Source organism: Mustela nigripes, chromosome 3, assembly GCF_022355385.1.
Source record: "Mustela nigripes isolate SB6536 chromosome 3, MUSNIG.SB6536, whole genome shotgun sequence".
In the NCBI taxonomy this organism is placed as follows: Eukaryota; Metazoa; Chordata; class Mammalia; order Carnivora; family Mustelidae; genus Mustela; species Mustela nigripes.
The window spans coordinates 160,527,935-160,550,786 of NC_081559.1; the positions used below are offsets into that span (position 1 = coordinate 160,527,935).

At 34.7% G+C, this 22,852-nt stretch overlaps 1 protein-coding gene across 3 annotated transcripts in view; it reads left to right on the forward strand.

Annotated features, from left to right (window-relative positions):
* The window catches only part of VPS13B (vacuolar protein sorting 13 homolog B), a 756,179-nt gene that overhangs the window by 485,605 nt on the left and 247,722 nt on the right, over positions 1-22,852 (forward strand). The window lies entirely within an intron of this gene.

Sequence of the window (22,852 nt, forward strand, 5' to 3'; positions counted from 1 at the left end):
CCTATAAAAACTCAAGTGAAGAGGCCATTCATCTGTGAAAAAGACATTGGTTTTATTTTTGTCAAGAGTTATACAGAAGACTGAGTTCTATTTATTAAGAAAGAAAGAGGTGTTCTTTGAGAGTTCCTAGATGCTAGGCAGTGTGCCAGGCATTTTCATGTAAATTAACTCAGTGTACCTTTGAGTGTGTTATCACAACCACTTTCTGAGGTTCATATGGGCATCATTATCATTTTACATATTAGGGTCTTGGGGCTCAGAGATGGTAAGTGACCTGCCTGAAATCATTCATACATAGCTAAAAAATGGTGGAAGTGAAATTTTAATATTTAAGTCCTTCAAGTCCGTGCTGTTTCCATGCTATCACGGTGTGTGGATTATAACTATTCCATTAATCTGTCTTCTTTATTTAAAAAAATATTTTAAAATGATAAAGCTTTTAACTTTTATAAATGATTCTCTGACAGACCATCTTTTATCACCCATGATTTCTGTTTGCTCAGTATATCTTTTTTTTTCTCTTTTGTTTTCTTTTGTTTTGTGCGGGGAAGAGAGACAGGGGAGAGGGAAAAAGAGAGGGAGAATTTTAAGGAGGCTTCATGTCCAGGATGGAACCCAGAGTGGGGCTGGGTCTCATAACCCTGAGATTATGACGGGAGCTGAAGTCAAAAGATGCTTAACCAACAAGCCATTCAGGCACCCTTTGCTCAGTATCTTTTTTAGAAGGGCTATAAAGCTATGTCCTCTCTAAAATATCAGCATTTTTCTAATATACGTTAGATAATCCATAAGGATGTAATTATATGACCTGAAAGTAAATAGAGCACAAAATATTTCCCCATGGCATTTTCAATGGGGTTCTTGAAGCAAATTGGGTTGGAAACAATATTTTACGTTCCTATATAATTTGGGCCAAGTTTATGAATCAGTGAAACAAATTCATCAGTGAAATCGAATTCATAGATTTCTGATGTGTTTTAGGAATTTATACAACTTAGCAAATTTGTTGTTAAGTCTTTATCTACCTACTTTTGGCAATTAGGAGTAAAGCTACTATGAACATTCATCTGCAGACTTTTGTGGGGACATAACTTTTCAGCTCCGTTGGCAGATAAAAAGGAGTGTGATTGCTGGATCATATGATCAGAATATGTTTAGTTTTATAAGAAACCGCTAAACTGTCTTCCAAAGTAGCTTGTACCATTTTGCATTCCCACCAGCCCTGAAGGAGGGAGTTCCTGTTGCTCCACAACTTTAACTAATGTATGGTGCTTTCAGTGGTCTGTACCTTGGACATTCTTTTAAGTGTGTAATGGTATCTTTTATTGTTTTAATATGCATCTCCCTGATGATATATGAAGTGGAACATCTTTTCCTATGCATATGCTTATTTTCCATCTACATAGCTGCTTTGGTGAGGTATCCATAAAATTCTTTGCCTTATTTTTTAATTGGGTTGTTTTCTTACTGTTGAGTTTTAAGAGTTTCTTTGTATATTTTGGATAACATCCTTTATCAGATGTGTCTTTTGCAAATAGTTTCTCCTAGTCTATGGTTTGTTTTCTAATTCCCTTGATACTATCTGTCACAGAGCAGAAGTTTTTAATTTTAATTGTCTCTTTCATGGATCATGTCTTTGGTGTTGTATCTAAAAAGGCATCACCATACCCAAGAAACTAGGTTTTCTCTCATGTTCTCTTCTAAGAGTTTTATAGTGTATGTTTTACATTTACGTTTATGATCCATTTTGAGTTCATTTTTCTGAAAGGGTTAGATCTATATGTAATTTTTTTTTTTTTTTTTTTGCTTGTAAACGTCTGGTTGTTCCAGTACCATTTGTTGAAGAGACTGTCTCTGTTCCATTGCATTGCTTTTGCTCCTTTGTCAAAGATCATTTGACTGTATTCACGAGGATCTATTTCTGGCCTCTCTCTTGTGTTCCATTGACCTATTTGTCCATTCTTTCACAAGGCCACACTATCTCGATTACTGTAGCTTTATAGTAAGTCTTAAGGTATGGCAGTGTTAGTCCTCCATTTTTGTTCTTCTCCATTATTATATAAGCTATTCTTATATAATAATTTTGAATCTTCTTATCCATGAACATGGAATATCTCTCCACTCACTTAGTTCTTTGATTTTATTTGTCAGAGTTTCCTTATATAAATCTTGTATGTATTTTGTTGGATTTTACCTAAGTATTTCATTTTTTGGTGCTAATATAAATGCTGTTGTGCTTTTAATTTCAAATTCCACTTGTTCATTGTTAGTATATAGAAATGTAATGTAATTGACTATTGCACTTTAACCTTATATCCTGCAACCTTGCTATAATCACAGTTTTCATGTTGATTCATTCAGATTTTCTACTTGGACAGTCCTGCCATCTGTAAACAGAAACAGTTCTTCTGCCCCAATCTGTAATAATTTTATTTTCTTTCCTTGCCTTATTTTACTAGCAAGGACTTCCAGTATGTAGAAAAATAGTGGTGAGAAAGAACATCCTTGCCTTCTATCTGATCTTAGTGGGAAAGTTTCAGGTTTCTCACTGCAGGTTTTTTGTAGATAATGTTTATCAAGTTGAGGACATTTCTGTCTGTTCCTAGTTTAGTGAGAGCTTTCATCATGAATGGGTTTGGATTTTGTCAGATGCTTTTTATGTATCCATTCATATGATCATGTGATTTTTTTTTTCATTTTAAGTTTGTTGTTGTGATGGATTACATTAATTGAGTTTTTGTTTTGTTTTGTTTTGTTTTTTTTTAATTTATTTGACAGAGAGAAATCACAAGTAGATGGAGAGGCAGGCAGAGAGAGAGAGAGAGGGAAGCAGGCTCCTTGCTGAGCAGAGAGCCCGATGCGGGACTCGATCCCAGGACCCTGAGAGCATGACCTGAGCCGAAGGCAGCGGCTTAACCCAGGCGCCCCACATTAATTGAGTTTTAATTGTTAAACAAGACTTGCAATACTTGGGATAAAGGCCACTTAGTGTAATATGTAATTCTTTTTATACACTGTTAGATTATATTTGCTGGTATTTTGTTGAAGATTTCTGGGTTTTTGTTCATGAGAGATATCAGTCTGTAGTTTCTTGTTCTTAAAATGTCTTTTTCTGTTTTTTTTTTTTTTAAAGATTTCATTTATTTATTTGACAGAGAGAGATCACAAGTAGGCAGAGAGGCAGGCAGAGAGAGAGAGGAGGAAGCAGGCTCCCTGCTGAGCAGAGAGCCCGATGTGGGACTCGATCCCAGGACCCTGAGATCATGACCTGAGCCGAAGGCAGCGGCTTAACCCACTGAGCCACCCAGGCGCCCTCTGGTTTTGTTATTAAGGCAATGCTGGCCCCGTAGATTAAGTTAGGAAATACTTCTCTGCTTCTGTCCTCTGAAAGAGATTATAGAAAATTGGTATAATTTCTTCCTTAAATGGTGCTAGAAATCATCAGTGAACCCATCTAGGCCCGATGCTATCTTTTTTGGAAGGTTATTAATTATTCCTTCAGTCTCTTTAATAGATAAAGGTCTATATCTATTTGTGGTTAACTTTTTATCTACCTACTTTCGGCAATTAGATCCTCTGTTTCTTCTTGTGTGAGATCCTCTGTTTGCTCTTGTGTCAGTTTTATCTGATTGTTTTTCAAGAAATTGGTGGATTTTCTTGAAATGGTTATCAAATGTATGGGCCCGGAATTGTTTATAATATCCCTTTATTATCCTTTTAATTTCCATAGGCTCTGTAGTGATGTCCCCTCTTTCAGGTCTGATATTAGTCATTTGATTCCTTTCTCCTTTTTTTAGTTAGCCTGTTTAAAGGCTTTTACTGATTTTTGCTCTAATTCTTATTATTTCTTTTCTTCTGCTTATTTTGGATGGTGATGATATTTCTAATCTTTGACAAAGTTTTATTTGAAAGATTAATTTTAAAAGTTATTCAAGAATGTGGTGGATGATTTTTATTAGTAGAGGAAACATTTACACCATAAACAAAGGGGGAGAAAGATGGAAAAGTCTATGGAAATAGAAGTGAAAAACAGTGGAACAATATAAGGATTATTGCGAAAGCCAAGATTTAATATTAATTTTGATTGTATGGACAACTAACACAAACTTTCAAATACATATTTAAGGAGAAGAACTTTAGGCAATAAAATGACCAGCTTAATAGTTCAGGCAAATTGCCTCTCTTGTTGATTAAAACTTTTCCAATGTTTTCACTCTGAAAAATGTACTCTATATAGGTGAGGCCACTGGATCAATCAGCCTGTATTTGTATTCTTTGATTTTCATTTGTCCATTTAGAGTGTTATGACTTTCATGATTGCTGGCTTCCAGAATTATTTCTCTTTTTTAAATTATTGTTTTCTCTATACATATTATGATAGGCCAAGAAAGAACACAAGAGAAACAAACATTTAATATTCAAAAACCCAAAGTGCATTCCATATGTACAAAGTACATATCCTTTCATACTTCATTCTATAATTCCTCTCTATGACAACAATTGGTTGTTTAACCCTACAACAACAGGAATGTTACTTGGGTTTCTTACATCCTAGTTCTCTGCCATTTACATGAGATCAGAGTCAGGCTTCTAGATAACTTCACAGTCAAACCCAAATATACAATTCAAACTTTTCTCCAGAAACAGAGCTCCACTATTCATCCTTGATTTCTGGTTAGGGCTGTGGTGATTTACACAGTTGGTTTACAGTTTTTAGGTTTCTTTACCTCTTGCAAGATAATCTTGTTCTCGTAAAGGCCCAATTATATAAAAATGGTTATTAGTAATATAATCATGACATTCATGCAATTATAATTAACAAGAGAGAAAGTTTGGTAACATGTACCAGTAAACATCAGGAAATTTCTGAAAGAGAATATGAATAAACAAAGAGCTAAAGAATTTTCATTTGTGCAAGTCTATTTATAGAAGAATAATGCAGGCCATTTTTATATGATAAAAGGAAACTAAAAAATCCGAAGTTTTCCTAAAGCTGTTAGTATACAGGACATTGTAAGGAATCGTTCAAAAACAGAGCAAACATTTTATTTCATTTTATTTCAGTTGCTGTCATATAAAAAAATACAGCTAGAAGAAAATTTGCATCAAATTTTTAAAGTAATAGACTACTTTAAAACTGAGATGAAAGCTGAGTGGTCTATCTGAAATCTGTGAAATTATAAGCAATATAGATAAAGTACTAAAACTAGTGTGTTAACTTGAAATAGTTTATTATTTATAATGCAGTTATTTTTATTAGTAACTAATATGATATGTGTCTAACATAGTTTGCTTGGGTGTTTTTACAGTTTGCTATGGGACAATATAATATGTTGGATCTTTTTTGCTATGTACTATGATTGAGTTTGCGCCCTATAGAATAGTGTTCAAAGTTGTTTTCTTGATGGCATTATTACTATTTTATCATAGAAATAATCTTCTTTGGGGTTATTCCTCAGTTAGGAAGGGAAATCCTTATTTTTCAGTCAGTGGTAAAAATTTATACAAGACATACTTGACCAACTTAAGGATTGCTAGGAATAATTAGAACTAGAAACTTAAGAGTAAAGAAGAAAAGAAGGGACTTTGAGTGGTTGTATAGTAACAAATTTTTTGGAGTAGAACATTAGGCAAGATGAGGGAAATAGAGGCAAAAAGTATACCCGGAGAACACAGGTGAGCAGAGGTGAGGTTTGGAAGTAGGAACTAAAACCAGTATGGGAAAGGATATTGTTGTTCTGTCTGTCTTTCTGTAGGTGTGAATGGGAAAGCCCATGTCGGAGGCTATATATTTCTGTATTAAAAAAGGAGGTGGGGATTTTGGATGATGTACATGTGGTGACTTTCCATCGGTGTTGCTATGCTGAGTATTTGTTTCCCTTCAGAGGCACCTGGATCAACTACTTGTAACCAAGCAATAAACACAGGCACCAATAAAATATGGATTCAAGCAGAGCCTTAAATGGACAAGAGGGCCTATGAGGAAATAGCCTGAATTTCTTACAATCTAGACCTGGAAAAGTTATTAAGTATTTTATTGCCTATCCTCTCCAAGAGAAGGACTTCTTAGGTACATTGAACTATCACACCTGTCGCAATTTTACTTAGGCCTTGTAGATATTAAAAATCGCCTAATTGTCTCCTGATAAACAAACTTATGCTTAGAGAGAAGTGCATCATAGTTGCTGCAGGGTACATGCTAAACATCAAGAAAACCATAAAAATCTTAATTTTCCAGCCATGCTTATGTTTATCTCATACAGATTTCTTGACCAGAAATCCAGTGAATGCTTTAAGTTTTCCTAAGGCTCTCTTAAACTATCTTTCCTGGTTGTATTCAACAGTATTCACTGAGGGCTTTCCATATACCAGATATACTGAATACAGACTGGAAAAGGTATGAAAAGTAAGTACACTATTGTTCCCACCCTGTAGGATTTCATAATCTTGTTGAGACACAAAACATAGAAAAATGAATTGATAACTAGGAACTCAAAGCAGTAAATAAGAAGTGCTAAACATGCTATATGAAAAATGAGTGTTAGAGGAGTGATTCACAACAGGAAGAGAAGACTTTAGGCCAGGCAGTCAGAGATTTAGCTTCATGGGGCTGTTGGAATGGAATAGGCAGAGAAGGATGACCTATTCATTTACTTAATAAACACTGAACCTTTTCTATATATCAAACACTATAATGGATACTAGAGTGACAGCATTAAACAAGAGATAAAGTTTGTGCTTCCAAGTTCTAGCGTTCATATATTTTATGAGGAAGATAGGCAATGATAGTAGAGCTTGATCAAGATATATAATCATATCCACTTGTATATGCACACACAATTAGTTGCATACATCAGATATATTCACTTTCCATTTGCACAAAGTTAGTCATGTGGTCACACCTAGCTGCAAGGGAGGCTGAGAAATATAATTCTTCTAATACATGACCACGTGCCATGCTTAAAATTATTTTACTATGAAAAAAGAGGATGATGAATATTGGGATACAACTGACAGCCGGGGCCACAGAGATTTCAGGATTCCCAGGTAACCAGATCTAGAATACTCCTCAGAAAGTAGTTTTGGCTCTCTTCAATACTTTAAACATAGTGTCAACTAAAGCCTAATGTTACATACCATATGATATGGCAGAAATAATGTTGGCTTACCAATTGTTCACTGCTGCTATAGGGACAAGTATTTTTGCCCAGCATTTCTAACCCTCTTCAATCTGATAGTAGAACCTCCTTTCCTTTGGCTAAACAACATTCTCCTATATAGTTTCAATAGGGGTTCCCATTACAGGGTAGACATGAGACACAGGCCTGGTTAGTCATTGCACTCCATCCCCCTATCAGTTATTGGCCCAGATATGGACACACTACTCAGACCAGGGGAGTGTTCTCTATGAAGAATAAAATCTCTTTCCCGTGGATCATTAAGTCCAGACGTTACCATATTGGAGATTTCTTTGACCATACTGCTTTCTTCTCCTTTACCACTATCACATGAAGAAAACCTGTCTTTTTAAAAAGAGAAAGATAAAGGAATTGAACTCATAGAAATAAGGAAACCTGAAAAATGTAAAGAAAAAGTCTTTGACATCATCTGACATCCTTTGACACAGTCCTAGCCAATGAGATATAAAAAGAACTTTACAACAGATTTCTGAGAAAGTCTTCACCTTCTTGCTTTTCCACCTTCTTGGAATCATGACAATGGAAGTGACCAGCTACTGTGACCATCAGGCAAAACATGATGACCAACATGAGGACAAAAACCACACACTGAGGATAGCAAAGTGGATATATAAATCTGTATGTTTCAGTGTTCTAAGACGGAGATGGTAAAGCCCAAGTGAAGTGCTGAACATACATACAAATTGATGCTGAATAAATGCTTGCAGTATGAGTTGATCAATGGACTCCTTAATTCATAGGAATTCCTATTTCTGTTCATAGAGATAGAAAAGATAGATCATGCAACATACACATCAAAAGAACTGGAAGGTATTGGTGATTAATTGTATGTTTGAGGAGACAGGTTGGGTACAATTTGTGGAAGGCTTTAAATACTGGACTGGGGGACGCCTGGGTGGCTCAGTTGGTTAAGCAGCTGCCTTCGGCTCAGGTCATGATCCCAGCGTCCTGGGATCGAGTCCCACATCGGGCTCCTTGCTCCGCAGGGAGCCTGCTTCTCCCTCTGACTCTGCCTTCCACTCTGTCTGCCTGTGCTCGCTCTCACTCTCTCTCTCTTACAAATAAATAAATAAAATCTTTAAAAAAAAAAAAATAAAATAAAATAAAATAAATAAATACTGGACTGAAATGTTTGAAGTAAGCAATAGAGAGGAGTTGAAGTTGTTTGAACGTACAATAACTTAAACAGATGTCCTTCTAAGCTCAGATCCATTTTAGACTGAACCTCTCAGTTTTCCTCACATGTTGGTAGTTCAAACAAATATCATAGCTACATTTTTCTCTATTCTACTATAATAAATATATTGTACTCTAATGTAGTATCAGATTATTTCAGTTAGGATTTGAAACAGCTGTATGTAGCATATATTATATGGGCTGTATATTTCACCCACGATTTCTAAGAGCTACAGTTATTCTTTAAAAAAGGAAGGAAAACAATGCACACACTTAAAAATTGACTAAACAGAAGGATGAGAAGGCTGAGATTGCCCTGGGTTATGTTCTCTTGGCTGAAGTAATTACTGTGTTATTCCTGGCTAGCAAGTAATCATCTTATTAAGCCTACTTACAGAAGTAGTGTATATAAGGAGTAACACATGCTCATTTTCAAATCAGTGTTTTAGAGTAAATAAAATTTTTATAGCAAAATAAAAACCATATTTTTAGGGGGCAAAGAATAGAACTGCATCACTGGGGATCTGAAGGTGGGGTTCTTTGATCCACACACTCCATATCCTGAAGAAGAATGTAGACAATTATAACACTAATTGAGCATTTCTTCCTTTGCCCTCTCTCCTTCCTCCTCCTCTTAACCACTTGGTCTTAGCCACTTCCTTAGATCTCCTTTCCTTTCAGTTTCTGCTAATGACTGACTTGGTAACCCATCCTGGGCAGGCTTGGTACCTGTTCTGACAGTCTCTTCGATGGCTAAACAAAAATCTCATTTACCAAAAAAAAAAAAAAATTACTTTCGGCATCAGAAAATATACAGTATTTAGTCCATGTTTCTTCAGTATTTCTAAAGTAATGGATATTTCCACTGAAGTAAGATTTCTACTTCCCCAGACTTTTTGCTATTATTTATTGTATTTGGCTTGCCTACAACTACCTAAAGAATAAAGAACTACATAAACCACCATATCCAACTGTCTATGAAGCATGATAAAGTTACACTGCAAAAAAAATAATGTTACAGTCAAGCTGATCAGAACAGGTAAAACTCCCCAAGCTTTATCTTCATCCTCAATTAGCTCCTCTCCTCTCAAGATTGTTATTTCTTCTCATCTGTTCTTTTATTTCATATTTTTTACTATTCATAATAAGTTATAGGTCTTTTCTCTGACTCTAAATCCTGTCTCTTTAATCTGTGCTCATTTCTCATATTTTTTTGAATTTCCAGTGCTTCCTTTTAATACCTTATTCCTCATGACCTACCAAAATGTTTGTATATAAGGAGAAACACTCTAGGAAAATAGTTCATAACTGATTCATTATTATCTTTTCTGAATAAAAATATGATAAATGAGCTAACTGTTCAAAATAACTGAGGGTCCATGGTTTGCTGGGTTTTATATATGACAGTTTGTTCTAACAAGCAAACTTCTGGGATTTCAGTCACTATTCCATAAAAGAACCAACTTTTTAAAAATATTAACATCAGAGCCATGGGAATGTATATAATTCTCATCTAAGATTTCATACATTTTTAAATTGCTTATTTCTAAAACTTTGGCTCTTCATCAAAGGTTTTCTGTAGCAAATGACTAAAAATCTTCTCACAGAGTATAGAGGTATATAAAATAAACACCAAAGCCTAAACCCAATAATCTTCCTTCTACACTTTTGAAGATGCCTGGACTTTTGCAAATGTGCTATAGTTGGCTTCCCACCTTTCTTTCTAAAACTTGGCCATTTCAGTAATGCCCATTTGGAAGACACAAAAGGATACTGGGGAGATGGAAGTATTCTGTATTGTGATTGTGGTGGTGATTACACAACTGTATATATTAGGTAAAGCCCAACCCACTGTACATTTTTAAAAGTAAATTTTGTTATTTATAAATTACACTCTGGTAAACCTGGCTTAAAAAAATGTGTGGCCACTCAGCTTTGGAACCCAGCTTCGGAAGACACAAAGTCCACTCCTTGGCAGCAGTGATTTCCATTAACGTCAGAATGTGTGTTATACTTAGGTGGCCGCCCAGAATCTGTAACACCAGCTACCACTCATCAGATACTCACTGTGTGCCAGATGGTCTAAGTGTTTTATACAGCTTAACTCCTTTAGTCCTAACAATAACCCTCTGAATTGGGGGCTTTGTCTCAGACTGTACAACTATAGAAACTGACTCTCAAGAGAGTCACATCGTTTGCCCAAAGTTATATAGTTAAATAAGTATCCAGGCCCAGCTACTTGAGAATGTATTGGGTTAGAGGAGTTGTGAGAGGCAGCTCAGTGACCTAACTGGTCTGTATGTGGGTGTTTATAGGGAGAATTAAGAAAAATCTAGTTTACAGAAAACCTTAACTGTTCTTATTTAAAATTTACCTTTTGTATTGTAATGGTAAACCATTGAAGGATCTAAAATAAGAGCATGAGGGGCGCCTGGGTGGCTCAGTGGGTTAAGCCGCTGCCTTCGGCTCAGGTCATGATCTCAGGGTCCTGGGATCGAGTCCCGCATCGGGCTCTCTGCTCAGCAGGGAGCCTGTTTCCTCCTCTCTCTCTCTCTCTGCCTGCTTCTCTGCCTACTTGTGATCTCTCTCTGTCAAATAAATAAATAAAAATCTTTAAAAATAAATAAATAAATAAATAAATAAATAAATAAAATAAGAGCGTGACATGATCAGGTTCACATTTGGAATGGTTAGAGGTGGATTAGTTTGGGAGCTCACTGGATGCTCTAGCAGTAACACAGGTGATGAGAGCCTGAATTGAAGCACTGATTTAGGGAAGAAGGGAAGAAAACCAGTAATGGGCAATCTCGGCATTTTCTTGAAAAGGTGTATAAAAGGAGGAAAGCCCTAGGAAAATAGGTTATAACTAATTCATTACTATCCTTTCTGAATAAAAATATGATAAGTGAGCTGGTTCGTCTCAGTGCATATGTTAATGGGAAGATAGTACCCTGGATCATTCTTTCTCTAGCTTTTCTCAATTGAATGACACAGGGCAATGAGTCTTAAGCTATGTGTTTGCTTATAGGCATCAGTCCTACAGAGGCCACAGATTAGGATTCCCCTGCATTTTGTACCTTCTTGAATTCTTGAGCTCTGAATTTCATTTATGCCTCCAAAGAAAAATGATGTCGGAGTGGACCATTGTTCTTTTTAAAGACTCAAGAAAAGGTTATTATTTAGTTGTTGACTGGTTTTATTTCTAAATATGGAAAAGACAATGTTGTTTAAATGTCAGTGGAAAGGATTCAGTTGGAAGGCAGGTTGAGATATCCTGGGATGAGAAAGAAAAATCAATAGTGTACCATTCCTAAAGTAATGAGAACATAATGTCCTACAAATGCAGCAGAGTTGATGTTAGGAAGAAGTACACGTCTTCTAATAGAATCAAAGGGGAGGAAGAGAGCATGATCACATGCCGTAAGTAGATGTAAATAGATTCAAGAGTTTAGTAGTAGGGAGTTGAGGAGGTGCCCATTTGATTCTTTTTTACTCCGGAAAGAAGATGTAAGATATCTGTTAAAGAATGATACGGGGCTCAGAGATGGAAGGCAGAAACTGTTTATTTTATTTAAACTTTTTTTACCTTGTAAATATAGATTAGAATCTATGGAAAAGCATACAAATAATGGTAAATATAAAGATTGCTAAAAATTAAGACCAGAGGAACAAAAAATACAACATAATTTCAGGTCATAAGGCCTGAACCTCAGATTTGACTCTTAACTTCCTGGCATGTCAAAGAAGAGGAAATTCAGATTCTAAAAAAATTTACATAAAAGTTTGCTGACTTTTAGAATGTATCAGTCTTTTAAAATACATTTCCTATTTTAGAATAGTTTTGGATTTACAGAGAAGTTGTTAAAATACTATAGAGAGTTCTCAAATACCCTGCATCCAGTTTTCCTTGTTATTAACATCTTACATTAGTACTTACGGTGAACTAATATTGACATAATTATTAACTAAAGTCTATTTTAAAGTGTATTTTCTTTATTCAGAGTTTCTCAGTTTTCCTAAGAAAATTTAATGAATGTTCTTCTCTGTTCCAAGGTCCCATTAATGATACCATATTACATTTATTGTTTACATTTATTGTTATGTCTCTTCTAGACTATGACACTTTCTCATATTTTCCTTGCTTTTGAGGACCTTAACAGTTTTGAGGAGTGTTTTATAGAATTTCATTTAAATTGGATTTGTCCGATGCTGGGGTGGGGCATAACAACTACATAAATCATTTTGAATTGTTCTATACAAGACAGTTTTCTATTCTTCATATAGGATATATATTATAGAATGAGTGTGCCTTTCATATTCAAAATTATATTGATATAAATAGTATCAAGTACAACTGTGGTTAATCCCTTATAATGCCAGGCATTTTCTTAGTCCCTCAAGCTCTAGAATCACCTACAAAATGAAAGACTAAGATTTGGCTTTCACCTCCCTTTCTAGTCTTTCACTTGTTTTTGATGACCTGAGGGAAAGCCCAAGACTGACCTCCAGTGGTAATCTGTGCTGTTCTCCAAGAAATAAATACTTGTTTGTTGACTTGAGATGAATTTACACAACCAAATCATTAAGAAAAAGTAACCCTTACTGCAAGTTGGTTTCTAATTTACTTATTTATTGATAGTTAATGACAAATTCAGTTTCTCTATACTATGATTAAAGACATTTCTTTCTAGAAGTGAAAATATCCTTTTTCTGTTCTGCAGTTAGAACCATTTGGGGAAAGATGAGTCTAAACTCTCTTCATTATATAGAAAACTCTAATTCTGGATATAATCATTCCATAAATATCTTTTATGCTTTGGTGATTTCCTCCCAGTAATTTAGTAGAGGTTTTTTTTTACAGTCATTAATTTTAGTACTCTTAAAATATTTTCTGGCATTGAATTCTCATTTTTTTCCTGAGGCTTCTCTGTCCTCATGGAACTATACTCATATAAATATTAAGATAGTCCACCACCACCACCCCCTAATAATCTCAGAAGGTATCTGTGAATCTGCAGAAGTTGGGTATATCCCTATGGGGGGAAATCCTCTAATACTGTATTTAGCGTTCTCCAGGAGTGGATCTGTGTTTTCTGGGACCTGAAAATGGTCTTTTTAAAAAAGAATACAAATTATGTATATAAAATAACCAAGACTCAGGGTCTTGTAAAATGCCCTGTGCAAGCCAAGAAGCCTTGAAGCTGAAATTTCTTACTAACTTTGTGGTAAGTCTCCCTCACACAGTCTTGGATGAAAACTGATATGACCACTGTACCAGCTTTCTATTACTGCCTTTTGTAGAAGCCTCCTGCATTCCTTGGCTCATGGTCTCCCCTTTCCATCTTTAGTGCAATGACAGGATGACATCTTTATGACCTTTTACCATTGCATCTCTCTCTAATCACAGCAAAGAACAGTTCTCAGCTTTTAAGGACTTGCGTGATTAGATCAGGCCCACCCAGATAATCTAACATAACCTCCCCATTTCAGGATCTGTAACCTTAATCACTTATGCAAAATCTCTTTTGCCATATTTGGTAACATATTCAGATTCTGGGGTTTAGGATATAGGCATCTTCAGGAGAACAGCTTTCTGCCTAACATACCACATAGGGGTATGATTTCAACCTTTTCACTTGATGATCATGTCCAATGACTTAGTCTCACTGACTCAAAAAGCCAACAGTGAGCTACCAAACTCATCCAAACCCAGGCATCTTCTCCAGAGTCAACATAAGAAAAAGCCTAAATGTGTCTGTTGGGAGAAGACATGATACAGAGAAAACTGTGAGAAATTTTTTATTGTATGTCCAGTTTGAATTTGGAGGTTAGTGTCAGTGCTGTTGTAGCAGTTTGTTCCTAACTTAAAATAAAAATTTTTATTAAAATCATATTGTCCAAAACAAAAATGATTTCTGGCATTGTCTTGATTATGGAATCAGAAGAGGGAGTATTTTAACAACCTTTAAGATAATTGTAGGTATTCTTTGTTACTACAGTAAAACTTGAGATATGGTAGTTTCCCATTTTATCTACTTTATTGACATTATATTTTTAAGGGTTTTTTTGAGATATAATCCACATACCATAAAATTAACCCATTTTAAGTGTGCAGTTCTGTGGCTCTTAATATATTCAAAGTTGTGCAGACATCACAATTTTCAATCATTTTCGTCACCCCAAAATAAAACCCTATATCCCTTAACCATGATCCCCCAATTCTCCCATTCTCTCCAGCCCAGGCAACCACTAATCTACTTTCTTTATCTATGGATTTATCAATTTTGGACATTTCATATACATGGAATTGTATTAAATGTGTTTTTTATGGCTAACTCCTTTTACTTCACATGTCGATATCCTTTTGTTTTCTTTTTATTAGATGCTTCATTTCTTTTTATTGACAAATATTCCATTGTATAGAGGTTTACCACATTTTTAAATCCATTATTCAGTTGGTAGACCTTTGGTGAGTTTCCATTTTGGGGCTATTTATAATAGTGCTGCTATAAATATTCACAAGGATGTCTTGTGTAGATACGTATTTTCATTCGTCTTGAGAATATACCTATAAGTGGAATTGCTGGATCACATGGTAACTCTATGTTTAATTGTGGCAATTTCTTAAAAGATTAGCTACATATGAAATGTGAAGCCATAAGAATGGGCTTTTCATATTCTGTTATCTTACAGTTGACTTTAGTACCTTCCATGCATGATTTTCTACCATCATTCATTTGGAAAATATTTGTTTACTTGGTTATGCAGATCTTCCAAAAGTTGACACATTTTATTACATGCCATCAAAATTCACATTTGTTAATATTTTGACCAGTCCCCTCATTAGAAAAGTCTAAGTACCGGGAAGTGTCAGATTCATGAGAGCAAATATAAGTTTTCTACAATGCTTATTTTTGCTTGAAAGTTTAAATATTCAGAATTGGGTATTTCACAAACATTTTCTCTAAAATGAATTATTACTTCAAGGAAAACAATAGATAATCTTCATTGGCAATGATAAAAACCATAGTTTTGTCAGTCACTTTCAATTAGAAAGGTGTTTTCAGGAGTCAGCTACTATCGCTTGCAACTCAGTTGCACATCTGCTTTCCCTCAAGACAGCTGTCGTTCTTTGGTATGTAGCAGCAGCGCTTGATGCACACTGCCCATTTCATCACACCAGAGATTAAAAAATATCTGTTCATTGGCTAGGATTTAATAAATAATTTTTACTGCTTCATCAAGGACATTTTTACATGAAACTTATTTAATTCATTCTGTACTAGAATTTTATAGTGAAGAACTAGCTCCTTTTGCTACTACTGCCTTGATTCTTGGTAAGGCACTCACCATTGCTTTTGCATTATCAGTGCAAATGTCAACATAGCAGAAAAGATGGATATGTCTTGGTATTATTACAAAATTAGTTTTGACTTTAAGGATTCTTTGATAGTGTCTCAGGGACCTTGAAGGATTTGTGGACCACACTTTGGAAACTGCTGCTCAAACACCAAACTTTTTATCTCTGTTTCTCTTTATCAAAAAACAAAAACAAAAACAAAAAAAAAACCCACACACAAAAAGGATATTTTTCAGAAATGTTAAGATTAATGAAAAGTCATAGTCATTTTACGTAGGAACAAATAAATTTTTGTGACTTTGGAATATACTATTGTTTTCTTTTCCTATCAGAACCACATTTAGTAAGTAAATAATCTTCACTCTCATTTTAAAATGAGATAAGATTGGAGATCAGTTTTTATTTATTTGTCTAAGGTGGGCCAATGAGCTTGCTGTACATTTTAAGTTGAAACTCAAGCATTCTAATTCATAACTCCAGTGCTTTAGCTTTTATAGGCTACTTTACTGGAAAACCTATATGAAACAATATGATGCCTTAGTAAAAGTTGGAAGCTTAGGCTTAAATTGCCTCATTTGTCTTATTGAATAATCTTCAGGTAATCGTCATTCAGGCTTCGAAGGTAATCACGTGAATACTCTTAGAAACGGATTGAGGAAAATAGGTCATGGTGGTCCAAGGGTACCAGGTTCTAGTTATCGGATGAATAAGTTCTAGAGATCTCTCGTACAGCATGGTGAACTATGGTTAACAATATTGTATACTTGAAAGTTTGCAAGGAGAGTAGATCTTAAATGTTCTCACCACTTAAAAAAATAATGATGACTGTATGAGGTGATATATTTGGAAATGATTACTGTGGTAATCATTTCACAATGATATGTGTATCAAATCATCATGTTGTACAGCTTAAACTTATACTGTGTTATATGTCAATTATATCTTAAGAAAGCTGGAAAAAATATTTTTAGATTAGAAATTACATATGAATTATGCTGACATCCCAACATTCTCAAGCTAAATTCCTCTAAGCAGTGTTCTATGGGAAATTAATTGATTTAAACAGAGTAAAGAAATATTTTAAGAATGAAATATAAGTGTGTGTTTATTCCTGGACTCTGTATTCTGTTCCATTGATCTATTTGTCTGTTTTTGTGCCAATACTCTCCTGTTTTGATTACTGTAGCTTTGTAGTATATCTTGAAATCTGTAATATTTCCAGCTTTGTTCTTTCTCAAGATTGCTTTGGCTCTTTGGGGGTCTTCTGTGGTTCTATACAAATTTTAGGATCATTCATTCTAGTTCTGTGAAAAATACTGTTGGTATTTTGATAGAGGTTGCGTTGAATTTCTAGGTTTGCTTTGGTCGTATGGACATTTTAACAATAACAATATAAATTCTTCCAATCCATGAGCATAGTGTATCTTTCCATGTGTTTGTGTTATCTTCAGTTTCTTTCATCAGAATAAAGGTCTTTCAACTCCTTGGTTAAGTTTATTCCTAAGTAGTTTATTCTTTTGATGCAATTGTTAATGGGATTGTTTTCTTAGTTTCTCTTTCTGTATTCTTTGTATTAATTTTGTGCCCTGTAGCTTTACTGAATTCATTTATTAGTTCTAGTAGGTTTTTCTTTTCGGTGGAGTCTTTATGGTTTTCTATATATAGTATCATGTCATCTGCATATAATGAAGTTTTACTTCTCTCAGATAGTGTTGTATGGTGACAGATGGTAGCTACACTTGTGGAAATAGCATAACATAGAGAGTTCTTGAGTCCCTAAGTGGTACATCTGAAATCACTGTGACATTGTATGTCAACTATACATCAATAAAAAAATTTTTAATTAAAAAAAATGAATGAGATGTACCTTTACGTAAAAAGCTTCTAATTGCTGCAAATATACATGAATTTTACAATAAGCTGAATGGATTAGTTATATAAGAATCTATAAGTTTTCAGGCACCTGGGTGGCTCAGAGGGTTGAGCCTCTGCCTTTGGCTCGGGTCATGATCTCAGGGTCCTGGGATCGAGCCCTGCATCGGGTTCTGTGCTCAGCGGGGAGCCTGCTTCCCCCTCTCTCTCTGCCTGCCTCTCTGCCTGCTTATGATCTCTGTCTGTCAAATAAATTTAAAATATATATATATATACTTTTTAAAATCTATTAATTTTCTTTATAAAATATAAATATCAAATAAATTGTATATAGATAGTATATTAATTAGCTGGTTGAAATCTGATTTTTGTCAGTGCTTTATTTGTGATTTAGTTTTTGGCAGAAATGATACTATTGGGAAGACTTTCAAAGTGCAAATGTATGTGTCTTAAAATTCTCAAGAATCACATGTTATCAGTAGTGATGATGAAGATAGCAATGCGTAGTATGTACCATATATGCCATGTACGATCCTGTGTTACTTACTGCCTTATCTCATTTAGTTCTCTAATAGCTATGTTGGCTACATGCAGCTAGTACTAAGAATAAATAAACAAAAGTCCCACAACTTTGAGTTTGATAACCTCTGGCATATATTTATTTACCTTAAAACAGCCTTTTCACTCTTAAGTAGTCTTATTAACAGTCTTCTTTGTAAGAGCAGGGATTACTTTGTGGTAGGTATTTTGCCTTTTATTTTTTAAATCAGTTCTTTAACATAATCTGACTTTTCTATTTTTAACACTAGTGAAATGAACTGGAAAGAATCCTAGCCTTTCTTTTTTTTTTTTTTTCTAAAGATTTTATTTATTTATTTGACAGAAATCACAAGCAGGCAGAGAGGCAGGCAGAGAGAGAGAGAGAGAGCAGGAAGCAGGCTCCCCGCTGAGCAGAGAGCCCGATGTGGGGCTCGATCCCAGAACTCCGGGATCATGACATGAGCCGCAGGCAGAGGCTTTAACCCGCTAAGCCACTCAGGCGCCCGAATCCTAGCCTTTCTATAAACTTAAAAAATAATTTGTTTTCTTTCCAGAAATAATATTCTCATAAAATGGATATGATATAATTTTTTCATAAAAAATATAGATGTAGGATAAATTAATGTGTAAGAATTTTAGGAGTTCATATCTGAGGACTCAAAATGGTAAAGATGGTGGTGATGATGATAGTCATTCTTTGTATACTTATTAAATGCCAAGTATGTTAAGTGCTGTATAAGTATTATCTCCATTCTCTCTATAACCCCATAAAATATAGTTACTGTTTTTATTTCAGTTTTTCAAAGGGGAAACTGATTTATTTATTAGCTAGTTAGTTTTTTTTCCCTCAAGACTATATAATTAGTAAGTGATGAAGCCAGGACTCCAACCCAAATTATATGTTTAAAGTACTTGCGACCTTTGCCACCAGGCTAACAATCTAAGTTCCTGATGCTGGCTTTAGGGCGTTTCTTAATTTCTTCAATTTCTTCATCTATAAAATGGGAATAAGAGTAGTTCTTAGCATTTCATAACTTTTTGAGGGTCACAAATGTTTTGGGTCTTTGGGGACTTTGTGAGGATAAATGAGAAAGCAAAATTCCTTGCACAAAGAAGTGCTCATGGTGCTAAATGATATTACCTATAGCAATAAGAGACTGTTTCATTATTATTACTGCTATAGACATGGTCATTTACTGAGCATTTCTGTGTACAAAGAATTTTTCTTGAAGACATTGCTTTTTCAACGAAGACTCCTGTGGCATACCTCATCTCCAGCCATATTACCCTTACCACTGTGCTACAATATTAAATAACTTCTTGACTCTGCCTTCTGTCTCATTTTAGGCAGCCCAATATACAGAGCAGCCAGGAGTAATCATCCTAAAGTTTATTTAGGGTCATAGCACTCCTTTATTCAAAAACCTTCAATTCTTTCCCTTTGCCTCTTGAATTAAATAAGATCTCAGCCTAAAACTCAAGGCTCTAACTTCTCTGTCTTGTTTTATCTTTTTTACACAGAAATCTGTGTACTTTTCATCTGGGTGAGGATACAGATTTGGAAACACTTGAGGTTGTCAGGATTTCTGAGGATCTACAATCAGCATTTAGAGTGTTCGTGGCAGGGATGCTCAGTGTCTTTCCATGAGCATAACAGCCTCAACACAAAGTCTCGCTCAAATGTGGGTAGTCAACCTGTTGTACCTCCTGATCCCTGAACATACTCCTGATTTTCCTATCATCATTCCTTTATCCTGTATTTATTTGACTTTTTCTACCTCTCCTCCTAAATCTAAGGTGTTTGCCATCTTATCTAGACTTCAAGGCCAAGTTTAAATGTTACTTATACTCCCAGATCCCTCCAGTTTCTACATGAACCACTCTTATATTTTTTAATGTTTACTTCTTAAATCTCTTTTCATACCTGTTTGCAATTATTTTTAGTGAAGGAGGTATTTACTACCCTGCAGCCTTTTTTGAAGGAAGGCTCAAAGTCTGATTTGATCTTTGAAAGTCCCAAAATGTATAGCACTGTCTGTTACACCTTGCATTTATTTCTGAAGGATAAAGACCCAATCTTCAATTTTTTGGTAATGATCTTATTCAGCTCAGCATTGCTGGCGCCTCAGATAGTGCCAGGCCAATAATGGCTTATAAACTCATGTTTTTTAAATCAGTGTTCTCATCTTAACAAACTAAGAGTATTTTTGAGAAACATACAGCAATATTTATTATTTGTTTGTTTAACTTGTTTACATTCTTATTCATCTGTCCATTTGCTCATCATCTGCTTCGTTCAACAAGACTGAAAATGCTGTCAGCAGCATCTCTACTTCACTCTGTACTTCAAGCAGAAGACAGCATAATTCCTTTTATGTACCAAGTGCTTAATATGTTTTATTAAATGGACTGATTGGGAGCCTAGAGCATAAGTGAAAGGTGTAGATGTTTTCATGCTTTCATAGTTTTTGGTGGTAAAGAATCATAGATGTGCAAGCACTTCAGAACCTGCACGATAGGTTCTATAAATGTAAAGCTGGATAGTTACAGTTTATTTTAATATGTTGGCACCCTATCAAAGTGTAGATACTCTGAACAAGCCATTTTGTGTCCTAGAGACAAAGACCCCCCAAAAGTATTGGTTTTTCTTTATGGGAGTGGGAGCTTCTTAGTATTTACTTAATTTCTACTGCTCCTCAATTAAATAAAAAATAAACTAAATGACAAATTCAGGGATACATAGATATACACTAAGATATTACTTGTAGCCTGCGTAGACTAATTTGATTTCACTAGAGAAAAATAACTGCATAAAAAATCTTTTATCTTAGTTTAAATTGTTCCTCTTTTAAAAGGGTTTCACTATGAGAAGGAAGCTTCATGGGTTGTGGTGATTTTAATCTGAGTGTGACATGGGGATTTGGACTTGATCCAGATCATTTAAAAATAGCTCTACAGGGGCACCTGGGTGGCTCAGTGGGTTAAGCCTCTGCCTTTGGCTCAGGTCATGATCTCAGGGTCCTGGGATTGAGCCCTGCATCTGGCTGGTTGCTCAGCAGGGAGCCTGCTTCCCCTCTCTCTCTGCCTGCTGCTCTGCCTACTTGTGATCTCTCTTTCTGTGTCAAATATATAAATAAAATCTTTAAAAAGTTTTTTAAAAATAGCTCTACATTATTTGATTATTTAAAATGGAATTTTATGCTTTCATTATTTGGATTAAATATAAATTTATTTTATTTTGTATCATACTAAAGTGATAATGTAGAAAAGAAGGCAGATGCCTTTTACCAAGTTTCATTGTAAAATTTTGCTGCAAAAATCATTGTCAGGACATTTTTCAAATCTATTGAAATTTGCCTTTGTCTCACTGCAATAATTGAACATTATATTAGTAACTATTATTGTTAGTCATCTTCTAAATGCGGTGATACACATAGTACAAAACGCATAGAATGCTCAGAAAAGCTAGGTTCAAATTCTAGCACTACCATTTAATGTCTTTGAAAGGTAGACATACTTTTTATTTCCCTGAGCCTCTTTCCTCATCTGTAAATTTGGACTAATACTCCTTAATTCTTAATATTATTGTGAAGCCTAGATGATATTATGTGATTAAAAAATTAGGTTCAGTTCTTAGTAGATAACCTTCAGGTGTTGTAGTATTTGTGACTGCTAGAATTTGCTACCGTAGGGTAATCTACAAGTTTTTTTAAAGAGTTTATTTCTTTAATAAGGAAAACTGCATACTTAAATGTGTTTTAATGATTTATATTTGATAATTTACTAAATTTCCTTTGGACTTTTCTGAAAATCTAAACTGAATTGAAACTTACACACTGTGATATTATGGAAATCTGAAACAAGTGTCAGAGAAATTGCTGTAAAATTTGCTTTGGCATGCCACTAATGGTAGAATCTTGGTCAAGTTATTTGTGCATTGTGGGCCTTAGTTTCCTCCAGTGTAAAATGGGAGAGTTGGGGCAAGTGAGTGGGAGTAAATGAAATTAAAACCTCTTTCAGGTCTAGAATTCGTTGATTATTTTTGGAATATTATTATTCTGATTCATTCTGAAGGTCCAGCTTCTTTTCAGTTTTTTATTGTTCATGTTTTTTTATTGATGCTAACATATGTTATATAATATGTTACATATATACAAATGTGTGTAAATAGATATTTTCTAAACATGATGATAATCACCAAGGGTGCTCATGAAAACTATTTAAGAATCTCTAGAAATTCTGATTCAGTACATTTAGAGAAGGTCACAGGAATCAGTAGTTTAATGTGTCCCAGGTAATTCTTATCAACCAACTTTGAATTGCTGTGATATTTTACCTTATTTGATCTAAAAGCTAATTTCTGCTCTATTTGGGGGAGAGGAAGAGTGAATATGCCGCTTGGATGCTGAGATCCAGCAGCCTGTGGAATTTTATTTTATTTTATTTTATTCAACACCCAAAGCCAGTATTACACTATATGTTAATGAACTAGAATTTAAATAAAAACTTGAAAAACAAAACTGCTATGAAAAAGAAACAGTCTTTGCAGTAGCCAAAGTGGAGGAAAGACATAAAAATTATAATGCCAGCAGACTTGTTGGAAATGCAAACCAAAAGAGAGTGGAATAGCATCTTTGAAATACAGGAAAACAAAACATGTCAACCTAAAATTCTGTATCCAGAAAAAAATATATTTTAAAACCTG